This window comes from Glycine max, chromosome 16 (genome assembly GCF_000004515.6).
Source record: "Glycine max cultivar Williams 82 chromosome 16, Glycine_max_v4.0, whole genome shotgun sequence".
In the NCBI taxonomy this organism is placed as follows: Eukaryota; Viridiplantae; Streptophyta; class Magnoliopsida; order Fabales; family Fabaceae; genus Glycine; species Glycine max.
In genome coordinates, this window is record NC_038252.2 from 35513801 (window position 1) to 35529612 (window position 15812).

Genomic DNA, 15812 nt, shown 5'->3' on the forward strand with positions numbered 1-15812 from the left:
GATCGTGGCGGTATGCCTATTTTCATTTCCTTGATCATGTGTGGTTCAAACTTCAATCTTTTCGCTCAGGTATTATCATTGAAGGGAAAAATGCCAACAGGAACTCAATTGCAAACCTTTGATGCCTCCAGCTTTATTGGCAACAATCTATGTTGTCCACCACTGCCTATAACTGTAGCTCCAATGTGAAAACTCATAGTTATGAAGGAAGTGATGGGCATAGGTCAGTTGCTTAACTTTGAAATTGATCCCTTGGTGCTTGAATTTCTCTTGAAATGAGATTTCAAATATTCACATATTACTGGGTATTACATCCATTTCCATCCAATTATGAGTGCATATTAGAATTGGCTGCCTTTGGAGCAAATTTGTTTCCAACAATGACGAAGGTGATTGTAGAAGATTGGTAGGAGGAGGTTGGGGTTTCCGTGTGCTATGTCCTACGATAAATCTGCAGGCATAAAAGAATCCAACGGATATAAAAATAAATAAATCATTTTACAGAGTGATCTTTAAAAATGAAATTCTGATAAGAAGATTGTGATAAAAAACATGGTGGTGAAAATAATAAAAAACATACAGCTGCCAAATTTGTTTCCAACAATGACGATGGTGATTGTAGAAGGTTGGTACGTAGGAGGGGGTTGGGGTTTGGGTGTGCTATGTCCTACGATAAATCTCTAGGTATAAAAGAATCCAACGGATGTAAAAAAATTGTTCACAGTGGATCACTTAGACTTCGTCTCTTTTACAGAGTGATCTTTAAAAATGAAATTCTGTATTCATGTTTGCGTGTTGAATGTTTCTTCTTTCACGGTGGTCTTTAATCAAAATAGTATTTAAATTAGACCCTTTTCCTATAATTGATGTATTTATCATTTATATATTTTTTGTGGTCTATGGGCTATGGTTCAAGTTGAAGTCAGAGACAATAATAACATGGCTGGACTTTGTGGACTGTCCAAAGGTTTAAGATGAAAAAATTAAAAACCTTGAGATAGACTTGATGGAGTGGGCCATGGTTTGTTTAGAAGACAATTTTCTTTTACATTATTTTTAGTTTGAATATTGAAAATTTGATACAACAACCATTCCAATTAATGACGATTAAATCTAGTCTTTTTTTTTATATATAAGAGAATATTATTTTGTGAATTAAAAAATTAATCAAAATTAAATAACTAGATATGAACGAAATAATCTTTTTTATATAGATTTTTTAATCAAAATAGTCTTTAAATTAGACCCTTTTCTTATAATTGATGTATTTATCATTTATATATTTTTTGTGGCCTATGGGCTATGGTTCAAGTTGAAGTCAGAGACAATAACATAGCTGTACTTTGTGGACTGTCCAAAGGTTTAAGATGAAAAAATTAAAAACCTTGAGATGGACTTGATGGAGTGGGCCATTTTGTTTAGAAGACAATTTTCTTTTACATTATTTTTAGTTTGGATATTGAAATTTTAATAATTTAATATTAATTATGGGTTGGGATATCATGAAATAGAAGACTTGAATTTTTTTTAATAAAATGTTAGACTTTTATTGTTTAATTAACAAAATTTTACGAAAGGATTGATTAAATAATAGTTAAAGTCAATACAAAATTTTGTGTATATAGGATTTTTAAAAAAGGAGATAGATAAAGTAAATTCAAAATTATTTCCTATTCTAAGAATTAAGTCGGGAGAATTGGATAATAAAGTCAATAATTAAAAAAAGGCAACCTAAAAAAAAGAAAAAAGAAAAGAGAGACACTTGCATCAGTATAAATAATAGAAAGAAGTAAGTTTAATATGCAGAGGCAAGAAGCACTTATACAATTAAGCTGTTTGATATATCCTTGTGTGATCATGAATTCCTCCTCCATTTATATTCTTGTCTTTGTCCAGCTTTGGTTGTTGAGCTTACCATGCAGAGAGAGTGTGTGCATCCCAAGTGAGCGTGAGACACTTTTGAAGTTTAAGAATAATCTCATAGATCCTTCCAATAGGCTTTGGTCTTGGAATCATAATAATACCAACTGTTGCCACTGGTATGGAGTCCTCTGCCACAACCTTACTTCCCATCTTCTTCAGCTTCACCTCAGCTCTTCAGATTATGCTTTCTACGATGAGGAAGCTTATCGGAGATGGAGCTTTGGTGGAGAGATAAGTCCTTGTTTGGCTGATTTAAAGCATTTGAATTACTTGGACTTGAGCGGCAATGATTTTGAAGGTATGTCAATTCCTTCTTTCCTTGGGACAATGACTTCCTTGACTCACCTCAACCTCTCTGATAGTGGATTCCATGGGAAGATTCCTCCTCAGATTGGAAATCTCTCAAATTTGGTGTATCTTGACCTGAGTTCTGTTGTTGACGACGGAACAGTACCCTCTCAGATCGGGAATCTCTCTAAGCTTCGATATCTTGACTTGAGCGACAATTATTTTGAAGGTATGGCAATTCCTTCTTTTCTTTGTGCAATGACCTCCTTGACTCACCTCGACCTCTCTTCTGGATTCATGGGGAAGATTCCATCTCAGATTGGGAATCTCTCCAATTTGGTCTATCTTGGCCTTGGAGGTAGTTATGATCTGTTAGCTGAAAATGTAGAATGGGTATCAAGTATGTGGAAGCTTGAATATCTTCATTTGAGTAAAGCAAACCTATCCAAAGCATTTCATTGGCTACACACTCTCCAATCTCTTCCTTCTTTGACCCACCTATATTTGTCAGACTGCACACTCCCTCACTATAATGAACCATCCTTGCTCAACTTCTCATCTCTGCAAACTCTCCATCTTTACCGTACTAGTTATTCCCCTGCCATTTCTTTTGTCCCCAAGTGGATATTCAAATTGAAGAAACTTGTTTCTCTTCAATTACAGAGTAATGAAATTCAAGGTTCGATTCCTGGTGGTATTCGAAACCTCACACTTCTTCAAAATCTTGACTTGTCTGGAAATTCATTCTCATCTTCTATACCTGATTGCTTATACGGTCTTCATCGTCTCATGTATCTGGACCTAAGTTACAACAACTTGCTTGGGACTATTTCTGATGCCCTGGGAAATTTGACTTCTCTTGTTGAACTTGATTTATCACGGAATCAACTTGAAGGAACTATTCCAACTTCTTTGGGAAATTTGACTTCTCTTGTTGAACTTTATTTATCAAATAATCAACTTGAAGGAACCATTCCACCTTCTTTAGGAAATTTGACTTCTCTGATTAGACTTGATTTGTCATATAGTCAACTTGAAGGAAACATTCCAACTTCTTTGGGAAATTTGACTTCTCTTGTTGAACTTGATTTATCATATAGTCAACTTGAAGGAAACATTCCAACTTCTTTGGGTAATGTCTGCAACTTAAGGGTGATACGTTTATCATATCTCAAACTCAACCAACAGGTTAATGAACTTTTAGAAATTCTTGCTCCTTGTATTTCCCATGGACTCACAAGACTTGCAGTTCAGAGTTCACAACTTTCAGGCAATCTGACAGATCATATTGGGGCATTTGAAAATATTGTGCTGCTAGATTTTTCCAACAACTCAATTGGTGGTGCTCTTCCTAGATCATTTGGAAAACTTTCATCATTAAGATTTCTCAATCTGTCTATTAATAAATTCAGTGGAAATCCATTTGAAAGTCTTGGATCACTCTCTAAATTGTCATCTCTTTATATTGATGGCAATCTTTTTCATGGAGTTGTCAAGGAAGATGATCTTGCAAATCTTACAAGCTTGACGGAGTTTGGAGCATCAGGGAACAATTTCACTTTAAAAGTGGGTCCCAATTGGCGTCCTAATTTTCGGCTTTCCTATTTGGATGTGACATCATGGCAGTTAAGTCCCAACTTTCCATCGTGGATTCAGTCACAAAACAAACTTCAATATGTTGGACTGTCTAACACGGGGATTTTAGATTCTATTCCCACCTGGTTCTGGGAAACACCTTCTCAGATTTTGTATTTAAACCTCTCTTATAATCATATCCATGGTGAGATTGAGACTACATTAAAGAATCCAATATCTATCCAAACTATTGATCTAAGCTCAAATCACTTGTGTGGTAAATTACCCTATCTTTCAAGTGATGTGTTTCAGTTAGATCTTTCAAGCAATTCATTCTCTGAATCCATGAATGACTTTTTATGTAAGCATCAGGACGGGCCAGTGCAATTAGAATTTCTGAATCTTGCATCAAATAATTTGTCAGGAGAGATACCTGATTGCTGGATGAATTGGACATCTCTTGTGTATGTAAATTTACAAAGCAACCATTTTGTTGGGAACTTACCCCAATCCATGGGTTCCTTGGCAGACCTGCAGTCGTTACAAATTCGTAACAACACACTCTCAGGAATATTTCCAACCAGTTTGAAGAAGAATAACCAATTGATATCCTTGGACCTTGGGGAAAATAATCTTTCAGGAAGTATTCCAACATGGGTTGGAGAAAAGCTCTTAAATGTGAAAATCCTCCTCCTTCGATCAAACAGTTTTACCGGCCACATTCCAAATGAAATATGTCAGATGAGTCTTCTTCAGGTTTTAGACCTTGCACAAAACAATTTGTCTGGCAATATACCGAGCTGTTTCAGTAACTTGAGTGCCATGACACTAAAGAACCAAAGTACAGATCCTCATATCTATTCTCAAGCACAACTTGTTATGCTTTACACTTCCTGGTATAGCATAGTTAGTGTGCTACTATGGCTGAAAGGAAGAGGAGATGAGTATAGAAACATTCTGGGTTTGGTAACAAGCATTGATCTATCAAGTAACAAATTATTAGGAGAAATACCTAAAAAAATCACAAATCTAAATGGATTGAACTTTTTGAACTTGTCCCACAACCAATTGATTGGTCATATTCCACAAGGCATTGGTAATATGGGATCATTACAATCCATTGATTTTTCTAGGAATCAACTTTCTGGTGAAATCCCTCCAACCATTTCAAATTTGAGCTTTTTGAGCATGCTAGACGTGTCTTATAATCATTTGAAGGGAAAAATTCCAACAGGAACTCAATTGCAAACCTTTGATGCCTCCAGCTTTATTGGCAACAATCTATGTGGCCCACCACTGCCCATAAACTGCTGGTCCAATGGGAAAACTCATAGTTATGAAGGAAGTGATGGGCATGGAGTGAATTGGTTTTTTGTTGGTGCGACAATTGGATTTGTTGTGGGATTCTGGATAGTGATTGCTCCTTTACTGATTTGTAGATCATGGAGGTATGCCTATTTTCATTTCCTTGATCATGTGTGGTTCAAACTTCAATCTTTTTACTCATGTAGTATCAGTGTTTAGTGTTGCTTAGAATACACCGATGTTGTATCATTGTATTGGCAGGTTGATCAATTTATGTCAACAAATAAATTTAAACAAACTAATCCATTATATTTCAATTTTCAGTAATGTTGTTATATTTAATGGATAAGAGTTGTACCTTGGGAATTGTTGTCATTGCATCTACATACACAAGTGTATCTATTTTTTTTTTTAAGTTATGTTTCTTTGAAATTTATTCATATGTTTGAATCTCTCTTGAAATGAGATTTCAAATATTCCCTTGTTGTTGGGTAATGAAATCCAAGGTCGATCCGATTCCCTGGTGGTATTCGAAACCTCACACTTCTTTAAAATCTTGACTTGTCTCAAAATTCATTCTCATATTCTATACTTGATTGGTTATACGGTCTTCATCGTCTCAAGTATTTGGACCTAAGGTACAGCAATTTGCATAGGACTATTTATGATGTCTGGGGAAATTTGACTTCTCTTGTTGAACTTGATTTATCAATTAATCAATCTGAAGCAACCATTCGAACTTCTTGGGGGTAATCTCTGCAACTTGGGGGAGATTGATTTCTTATATCTCAAACTCAACCAACAGGTTAATGATATTTTAGAAATTCTAGCTCTTTGTATTTCCCATGGACTCACAACTTTCAGTCAATTTGACGGCTTATTAACATTCAGGGGTATTTTTCAAATTATTTTCCAAAAAACAATAAGTCATATCAGGTATTATGATATATTAGTTGGAAATCGTAGACTTTTTTTGGTATTATGATATATGAGTTGGAAGTCGTAACTTGACTTTTTTTCTAATGAAAGTGATAAAATTATTTATGAGTTTAATGTAATTTTTTTTATATGGGACTTCAAAGTCGTAAATTTTTTTTTTAATTTTACTATTCAAAGTCGTAAGTCTTTTTTAAAATTTTTTTAACTTAAGACTTCAAAACTGTAAGTTTAATTTTTTTTTTCTTTTTATGACTTTTGAAATTGTGTTTCTTTTTTTTTTACGTTTAATTTTTTTAACTTTAGAATTTTTTACTTACTTGTATTTTATTTTTTTGTTTCTAATTTTTTTCAAAAATTATAAAAAAATTAATTATTTAATAATTAAGTAAATATTTTATTTATTCATTTAACAAATAAAATTCTATAACATTATTTAAAAATTATCTAAATTATCTAAATTTCATTTAACAAATAATAATTAAGTAATTATTTTATCTAAATTGAATTTTCAAAGCAACCATTTTTTTGGGAACTTACCCTCATCCATGGGAATGACTACAGAGATAGAAATGAGGACGAATTTTACTGTCTTTGTTCTGCATAATTAAGTTTTTTCGTATTATTTAGTTTTTTCACAATCTTTTGTTTCCTTCTCTTCCTGATGTTATTTTAGACTCTTCTCAATCATCAAACTGACAGCCTAGACTTGTTTATTTCAGCTTTGGTGGAAGTTAATTTATAATGTAATGAATTGTTATATCACTTTGTGGGATAATTTGCATGTGTGAAATGTACTATCTTACTCTATCCCACTCAAATATCTTTATTGTTTTTCCTATTATTGACTTCATCACGAGCCAAGAGTTGTAGTAATTGTTTCTCCAACTAATGGAATTAATCCGAGAAGACCCACAAACCCAACTTGAACATTTTGTTAGGTCACAGGGTCAGAGAAAGCAAGGCATGCTAAAATCAAGTTTGAGGGACCAATGGACTTGGAAGAAGATCCTCATGCCCACAAAGTACATATCAAGTGTATATGCTCCAGCCAATTATCAAGCAGTGGATCATATGATTGACGCTCAAGTAAATTGAACAAACTAAAGCTGCAGAAATCAATTTTCAATGATCTGTCATTGCTTACTTAAGCTATGGATAATTACTTGATTTATGTCTCATTACACAATTTTGGAAGATCAGCTGGTAAAAATGTATAATAAAATTTATTGTGGCTTAAAATAATGCGGTGTTTGATTTTGTGAGGTCCTTAAGTGGCATAGATATGGTGTGATCCACAAGTTCCGTAACAATCCAAAATAGAAGGTTGAATTGCTCTAGGAATCCTATCATCTTACAAGATTTAACATTTTCAATCTGTGATTTTTTTTTTTGACATGGGTGTCAATCATAGTATATGGTGGTTAACAAGTTGCATTTAGCAAGAATTTATTGAGTTGCTTCTAATCAATTCTCATGCCATTTTATTAATGCCTTATGGCTAACAGTTGGGGCAAAAATTGACATTACCCCATTGAGAAATATATCTCTAGGATGATGACTGTCCACAATTATCCAAAACACTTCAGTGCAACAAAAACTCAATATCCATCTGCTGGAAGAAACGATCAGTTTCTAACTCGATCAATCATAGTATATGGGAGTTCGCAGCCTATTTTCCACAATGTCAGAATCTCCTATTCGGCGCATGTTCAAAGTCGATTAAAACAAATGCCCTTGGCATATTTGACCACAAATGAAGAATAGTTGCAGAAATTTGGAAATGGAATCTTAAGGTTCGGGTTAAGGGTTTCTAAAATATAGGTATTTAATTTGTGATACAAATGTCATATTATATCGTATGAGAGGCAACACAAGGCCACATAATCAGGAAAGTTAACTATTTAAGCTAACATAAAACTTGGTGAGAACCCATGGATTGCAAACAAGCAGGGAGGTATCAAGTGAGTTTTTTTTTTTTTCACATGAATGAAAAATAAATATTAAACATTAGATTTGATCATGAACTGTCAAATTAAAATCTAGGACAAGTGTAAAATTACTTACATACACTAATGGGATCTAGTTTAATTGGTTGAACAAGTGGATTTATTATTGTAAAACTCTCTAGTAATTATCTTTGATTTCTATGAATAAAAAACTTACATAAATTTATTTTTATTATCCATTTAATTTTAAACTTCCATTCAATCAATATCAACCTGGATAAATTCATAAAAGGTATAGATTTTGTTATTATCAAGGGTATATGTATTAGAAGGAAGGAGTAAAGTTTTTTGGGGTAAATCTCTTATGGGTAATATTTTCATTGATCAAATAACATTTGCGCTTTTCTATATATAGGTTTTCCGAATAAGAGGGTTTAGTGGTAATTAATATTCAAATCAATAGATTTTATGACAGTCTAATGACTTTGAAATTGATCCCTTGGTGCTTGAATCTCTCTTGAAATGAGATTTCATGGGAGACAATTTTAGCAAATGACTATAAAGGAAAACAATTTATTTAATAATTAAATAAATACTAGTTAACAATTTTTTTAAAAAGGAAAACAAAATAAAAAAATAAAATACAAGAAAATAAAAAATTCTAAAATTAAAAAATGACTATAAAGTCGTAAAAGGAAAAATAAAGTAAAAAAATAAAACTTATCACTTTAAAATCGTAATAGAAAAAACTTATAACTTTGAAGTCGTAAAATTAAAAAAATATATCTAAATGACTTTGAAGTAATAAAAAAAGGAGACATAAATAATTTTACGATTTAAGTTAAAAAAAAATATTAAGTCATAATAGATGTTAGACTTATAACTTAAATGTTATAATACCACTTATTCACTTTTGGAGCATAATTTGAAAAGTACCCACATGAGAAAAAAAACACAAAAAATTTATCCCTAGATGATAAAATAACCCAATTTGACGGATTAAATTGGAGTTTTTAAAAATGTTGACATGCTAGATTTTTACAACAACTCAATTGGTGGTGCCCTTTCTAGATCATTTGGAAAACTTTCAACATTAAGATATCTTGATCTGTCTATTGATAAATTCAGTGGAAATTGATTTGAAAGTCTTTGATCACTCTCTAAATTGTCATCTCATGAATATCTCTAAATTGTCATCTCTTCATATTGATGGCAATCTTTTCAAAGAGTTGTCAAGGAAAATGATCTTAGAAATCTTACAAGCTTGAAGGAGTTTCATGCATCAGGGAACAATTTCACTTTAAAAGTGGGTCCCAATTGGCTTCCTAATTTTCAGCTTACCTCTTTGGATGTGAGATCCTGGCAGTAAGGTGCCAATTTTCCATCATGGATTCAGTCACAAAACAAACTTCAAGATGTTGGACTGTCTAACACGGGGATTTTAGATTCTATTCCCATACGGATGTGAGAAGCACTTTCTCAGGTTTTGTATTTAAACCTCTCTCACAATCATATCCATGGTGAGCTTGGGACTACATTAAAGAATCCATTATCTATCCATACTATTGATCTAAGCTCAAATCACTTATGTGGTAAATTATCCTATCTTTCAAGTGATGTGTTTCGGTTAGATCTTTCAAGCAATTCATTCTCTGAATCCATGAAATTAGAATTTCTGAATCTTGCATCAAATAATTTGTCAGGAGAAATACCAAATTGTTGGATGATTTGGCCATTTCTAGTGGAAGTGAATTTACAAAGCAACCATTCTGTTGGGAACTTACCCTCATCCATGGGAATGACTACAGAGATAGAAATGAGGACGAATTTTACTGTCTTTGTTCTGCATAATGAAGTTTTTTCGTATTATTTAGTTTTTTCACCATTTTTTGTTTCCTTATCTTCCTGATGCTATTTTAGACTCTTCTCAATCATCAAACTGACAGCCTAGACTTGTTTATTTCAGCTTTGGTGGAAGTTAATTTTTAATGTAATGAATTATTATATCACTTTGTGGGATAATGTACTGTCTTACTCTATCCCACTCAATATCTTTATTGTTTTTTCTATTATTGATTTCATCACGAGTCAAGAGTTGTAGTAATTGTTTTTTTTTTCACATGAATGAAAAATAAATATTAACCATTAGATTTGATCATGAACTGTCAAATTAAAATCTAGGACAAGTGTAAAATTACTTACATACACTAATGGGATCTAGTTTAATTGGTTGAACAAGTGGATTTGTTATTGTAAAACTCTAGTAATTATCTTTGATTTTTATGAATAAAAAACTTACATAAACTTATTTTTATTATCCATTTAATTTTAAACTTCCATTCAATCAATATCAACCTGGATAAATTCATAAAAGGTATAGATTTTGTTATTATCAAGGGTATATGTATTAGAAGGAAGGAGTAAAGTTTTTTGGGGTAAATCTCTTATGGGTAATATTTTCATTGATCAAATAACATTTTGGCTTTTCTATATATAGGTTTTCCGAATAAGAGGGTTTAGTGATAATTAATATTCAAATCAATAGATTTTATGACAGTCTAATGACTTTGAAATTGATCCCTTGGTGCTTGAATCTCTCTTGAAATGAGATTTCAAATATTCACTTATTACTGGGTATTACATCCATTTCAATCCAATTATGAGTGCATATCAGAATAGGCTGCCTTTGGAGCAAATTTGTTTCCAACAATGACGAAGGTGATTGTAGAGATTGGTAGGAGGAGGTTGGGGTTTCCGTGTGCTATGTCCTACGATAAATCTGTAGGCATAAAAGAATCCAACGGATATAAAAAAAAAATCATTCACAGTGGATCACTTATGAAAGTGGTTCACCTTAGACGTCGTCTCTTTTACAAAGTGATCTTTAAAAATTAAATTTTAATTTGTATTCATCTTTGGGTGTTGAATGTACGTTCCTTCTTTCACAGTGATCTTTAAACAATTTGATATGTTATAAACATTTGCTGTTTTTTTCTGTCAATCACTACAGACTTAGTATTGGAATTAAAGAATTTGGATGTGAAAGGAAGAAAACTACAACGTGAAAGTTGTTACACAGAAAAAAGAAAGTTTAAAAAGCACAAACCCCGCGTGAGCCTCACTAATTAAAGTTAAAGTTGGACAAAATAAAAGTACATAATATAAGTGTACAGCCAATGGAACAATTCCATCTCAGATTGGGAATCTCGACAATTTGCTCTATCTTCGCCTTGGAGGTAATTATCTGTTTGCTGAAAATGTAGAATGGGTATCAAGTATGTGGAAGCTTGAATATCTTTATTTGAGTTATGCAAACCTATCCAAAGCATTTCATTGGCTACACACTCTCCAATCTCTTCCTTCTTTGACCCACCTATATTTGTCATACTGCACACTCCCTCACTATAATGAACCATCCTTGCTCAACTTCTCATCTCTACAAACTCTCCATCTTTCCTTCACTAGTTATTCCTCGGCCATTTCTTTTGTCCCCAAGTGGATATTCAAATTGAAGAAACTTGTTTCTCTTCAATTACAGGGTAATGAAATTCAAGGTCCGATTCCTGGTGGTATTCGAAACCTCACACTTCTTCAAAATCTTGACTTGTCTGGAAATTCATTTTCATCTTTTATACCTAATTGCTTATGCGGTCTTCATCGTCTCAAGTTCCTGAACCTAATGGACAACAACTTACATGGGACTATTTCTGATGCCCTGCGAAATTTGACTTCTCTTGTTGAACTTTATTTGTCATATAATCAACTTGAAGGAACAATTCCGACTTTTTTGGGAAATCTCCGCAACTCAAGGGAGATAGATTTAACATTTCTCGATCTCTCTATTAATAAATTCAGTGGAAATCCATTTGAAAGTCTTGGATCACTCTCTAAATTGTCAGTTCTTCATATTGATGGCAATAATTTTCAAGGAGTTGTCAACGAAGATGATCTTGCAAATCTTACAAGCTTGAAGGAGTTTATTGCATCAGGGAACAATTTCACTTTAAAAGTGGGTCCTAATTGGATTCCTAATTTTCAACTTACCTATTTGGATGTGACATCATGGCAGATAGGTCCCAACTTTCCATCGTGGATTCAATCACAAAACAAACTTCAATATATTGGACTGTCTAACACGGGGATTTTAGATTCTATTCCCACTTGGTTCTGGGAACCACACTCTCAGGTTTTGCATTTAAACCTCTCTCATAATCATATCCATGGTGAGCTTGTGACTACATTACAAAATCCAATATCTATCCAAACTGTTGATCTAAGCACAAATCACTTATGTGGTAAATTACCCTATCTTTCAAATGATGTGTATGAGTTAGACCTTTCAACCAATTCATTCTCTGAATCCATGCAAGAATTTTTATGTAACAATCAGGACAAGGCAATGCAATTAGAATTTCTCAATCTTGCATCAAATAATCTGTCAGGAGAAATTCCTTAATATTGGATTGATTGGCCATTTCTAGTGGAAGTGAATTTACAAAGCAACCATTTTGTTGGGAACTTCCCCCCATCCATGGGTTCCTTGGCTGAGCTGCAGTCATTAGAAATTCGTAACAACTTGCTTTCGGGAATATTTCCTACCAGTTTGAAGAAGACTAGCCAATTGATATCCTTGGATCTTGGAGAAAATAATCTTTCAGGATGTATTCCAACATGGGTTGGAGAAAAGCTCTCAAATATGAAAATCCTCTGCCTTCGATCAAACAGTTTTTCCGGTCACATTCCAAATGAAATATGTCAGATGAGTCTTCTTCAGGTTTTAGACCTTGCAAAAAATAGTTTGTCTGGCAATATACCCAGCTGTTTCCGTAACTTGAGTGCCATGACACTAGTGAACCGGAGTCCATATCCCCAAATCTATTCTCATGCACCAAATAATACAGAATACTCTTCGGTATCAGGTATAGTTAGTGTGCTACTATGGCTAAAAGGAAGAGGAGATGAGTATGGAAACATTCTGGGTTTGGTAACAAGTATTGATCTGTCAAGTAACAAATTATTAGGAGAAATTCCTAGAGAAATCACAGATCTAAATGGATTGTACTTTTTGAACTTGTCCCACAACCAATTGATTGGTCCTATTCCAGAAGGTATTGGTAATATGGGATCGTTACAAACCATTGATTTTTCGAGGAATCAACTTTCTGATGAAATCCCTCCAACCATTTCTAATTTGAGCTTTTTGAGCATGTTAGACGTGTCTTATAATCATTTGAAGGGAAAAATTCCAACAGGAACTCAATTGCAAACCTTTGATGCCTTCAGATTTATTGGCAACAATCTATGTGGTCCATCACTGCCCATAAACTGCAGCTCCAATGGGAAAACTCATAGTTATGAAGGAAGTCATGGGCATGGAGTGAATTGGTTTTTTGTTAGTGCCACAATTGGATTTGTTGTGGGACTTTGGATAGTGATTGCTCCTTTGCTGATTTGTAGATCATGGCGGCATGCCTATTTTCATTTCCTTGATCATGTGTGGTTCAAACTTCAATCTTTTTCCTCGTATAGTATCACTGTTTAGTGTTGCTTACAATCGATGTTGTATCATTGTATTGCCAGGTTGTTCAATTTGCATTGTAGTCATTGCTATCTTCTTTCTTTTTTCTTTTTTTTTTCTTCAAATTTGAGAGTCTTATTTAAATTCTGTTTTGCGATGTACATATTTGCATATTGAGCATATTTGTAGTTAAGATCAAATAGTTGTAATTCTGTGTATCGCATTCTTGTTTCCAAAAATGAGGGACTAGTGGTTCAAGAAAACGTGGTTTAATAGGAAAAAAACTTATATTTAATTTTAGTCGCTAACCATTGAAGTGAATAATTAGTTCTTTCGTGTTAATTAAAGTCGTGACTCGTGGCTGCATACAAGACTTGACTCTTCAAGCCGGCCAGGCCAAGAACTTTGATGAGATATCCATAGATAACCAATGATGCTTGAGAACCAACAAAATTGTTGGAGTAATATTCTAAATTACCCTAACTATAAAAAGGGAAAATAATAGGTGAAACTTTTTAAGTATTATTCGTTTTGCTTTTTCAAGTTTTACTTTATATAATAATAAAAGTCAGCTTTTAAAATTAATTATCAAATTGAAATGTTAACTTTACTTAAAAATTAACACAAAAAATACTAAAGAATTTATCTTTATGAAAAAAAAATTTTGAAGAGTCAAAATGAATTAATATTCAAGTGTTCCAGGATCAGTATTAATTACAACCAAAACTAACGGAATATGAAGCCTGAAACAGAAAAGTGATAACAAAATCACAGGAAGTATCTTGGCTAATTTTTTATTTGATAAATATATAAATTTTTGGAATTCATTTTTGTAAAAATTTAATAAATTTTTTATCTTTACAAAATTAAAATACATTATTATTATTTGGTCTGAATGTAGATTCAGATAAATTTAAATTATGAGTTTTTATATTGATTATACATATATATAATTGATGTAATTAATTATACATATAACCAAAAATGTAATAAATAATTTGGAATGTTTAAATCTTACTTCAAGAAAAAAATAATATATTTTAATTTTATGAGAACTAAAAATATATTAAAATTTTATTCAGATAAATTTTCAATATTTTAATATTTATAAGATTAAAAATATATTTTAACCTTATAAAAATATCAACAAATAAACAAAATGTCTTTTGTTTAACAGTTTTAAGAATTAAATAATTGATAGTAATCATAATTTTAAAAAATTAACTAACGTATTATACAAAATGTTGAGCTAAAGATCAATTAAGGGTATTTTTGAATGATCATGGCCCAAGCATTCTTTGACAAGGTCAGCTACCGATATCGCATCAACATTTACTCACTTCTTCCATTAAAAGGAACTGCAGGCTGAAAGTCGTAATCTTCATTTTTATACTTTTTAGATTATACAAAGTTGGAAATATTAAAACATTATGTGGTGGGCGAATTAGTGAACAAAAATTATAAGATCTGCACAGCTTATTCTAATTTAATTCTAATTTAGAAATTAATTATTTTCCATTTTACTCCCTTTATGACAAATTTAATTTTTATTTATAAGCCGGTCTCTCATAAACCTTGTACCATATTTTAAAGCAAACCGTAACACATCATAAAACTTAGTGATATAATTTTAGATGTCTTTGTGTGTCAGAGATGTATTGTTAATATTTATAGCATCCTTCCTCATAAAATTTAGGGATATAAAATAATTTGATTTGCCTTTTATGTGTGTGTGCGTGATGTAACGTTAATGTTTACGACCAAGCTAAAAGTACAAAAAAATAATTTTTATCTAAAGTTTTTCTTGTAATAAATATAATGGGTGAAATTAGCCATAATCAAATTCTACTTTTTTTTAATTTCCTTTTTATATACAGTGCCATATATAACAGGAAACTGAATTTGTCCGTGTTCAAACTAGACTAACAGCGCCAAGAATGAGAATGAACATAATTTTCAACAACTTTGATCTGTAGACTCTAGGTTAGTATTAAAAACATAAAACAAAATATTATTGTAAACATAAAGATGAAAATTATTGAGTCTAACCTTTTTTATGAAAAGGGGAGAGTATAAGGGAGGAAAGGAAGAACCAATAGAAAAATCAATTTTGATTCAAAATGTCCTTGCCCCTGTAGCTCAATGGTGGAGACTATGGGGGCATCCAATATTATTAATTTTTTTTCACTTGATCATGAAAAATGAATAAAGTACCAACTGATTAGATTTTTTTTTTCCAACTTAATTTTAGAGCATAGTAAATAATTTTTTTTTAGAATGTAAGTTGATAAAATTATATATGATAGAAATATGACATC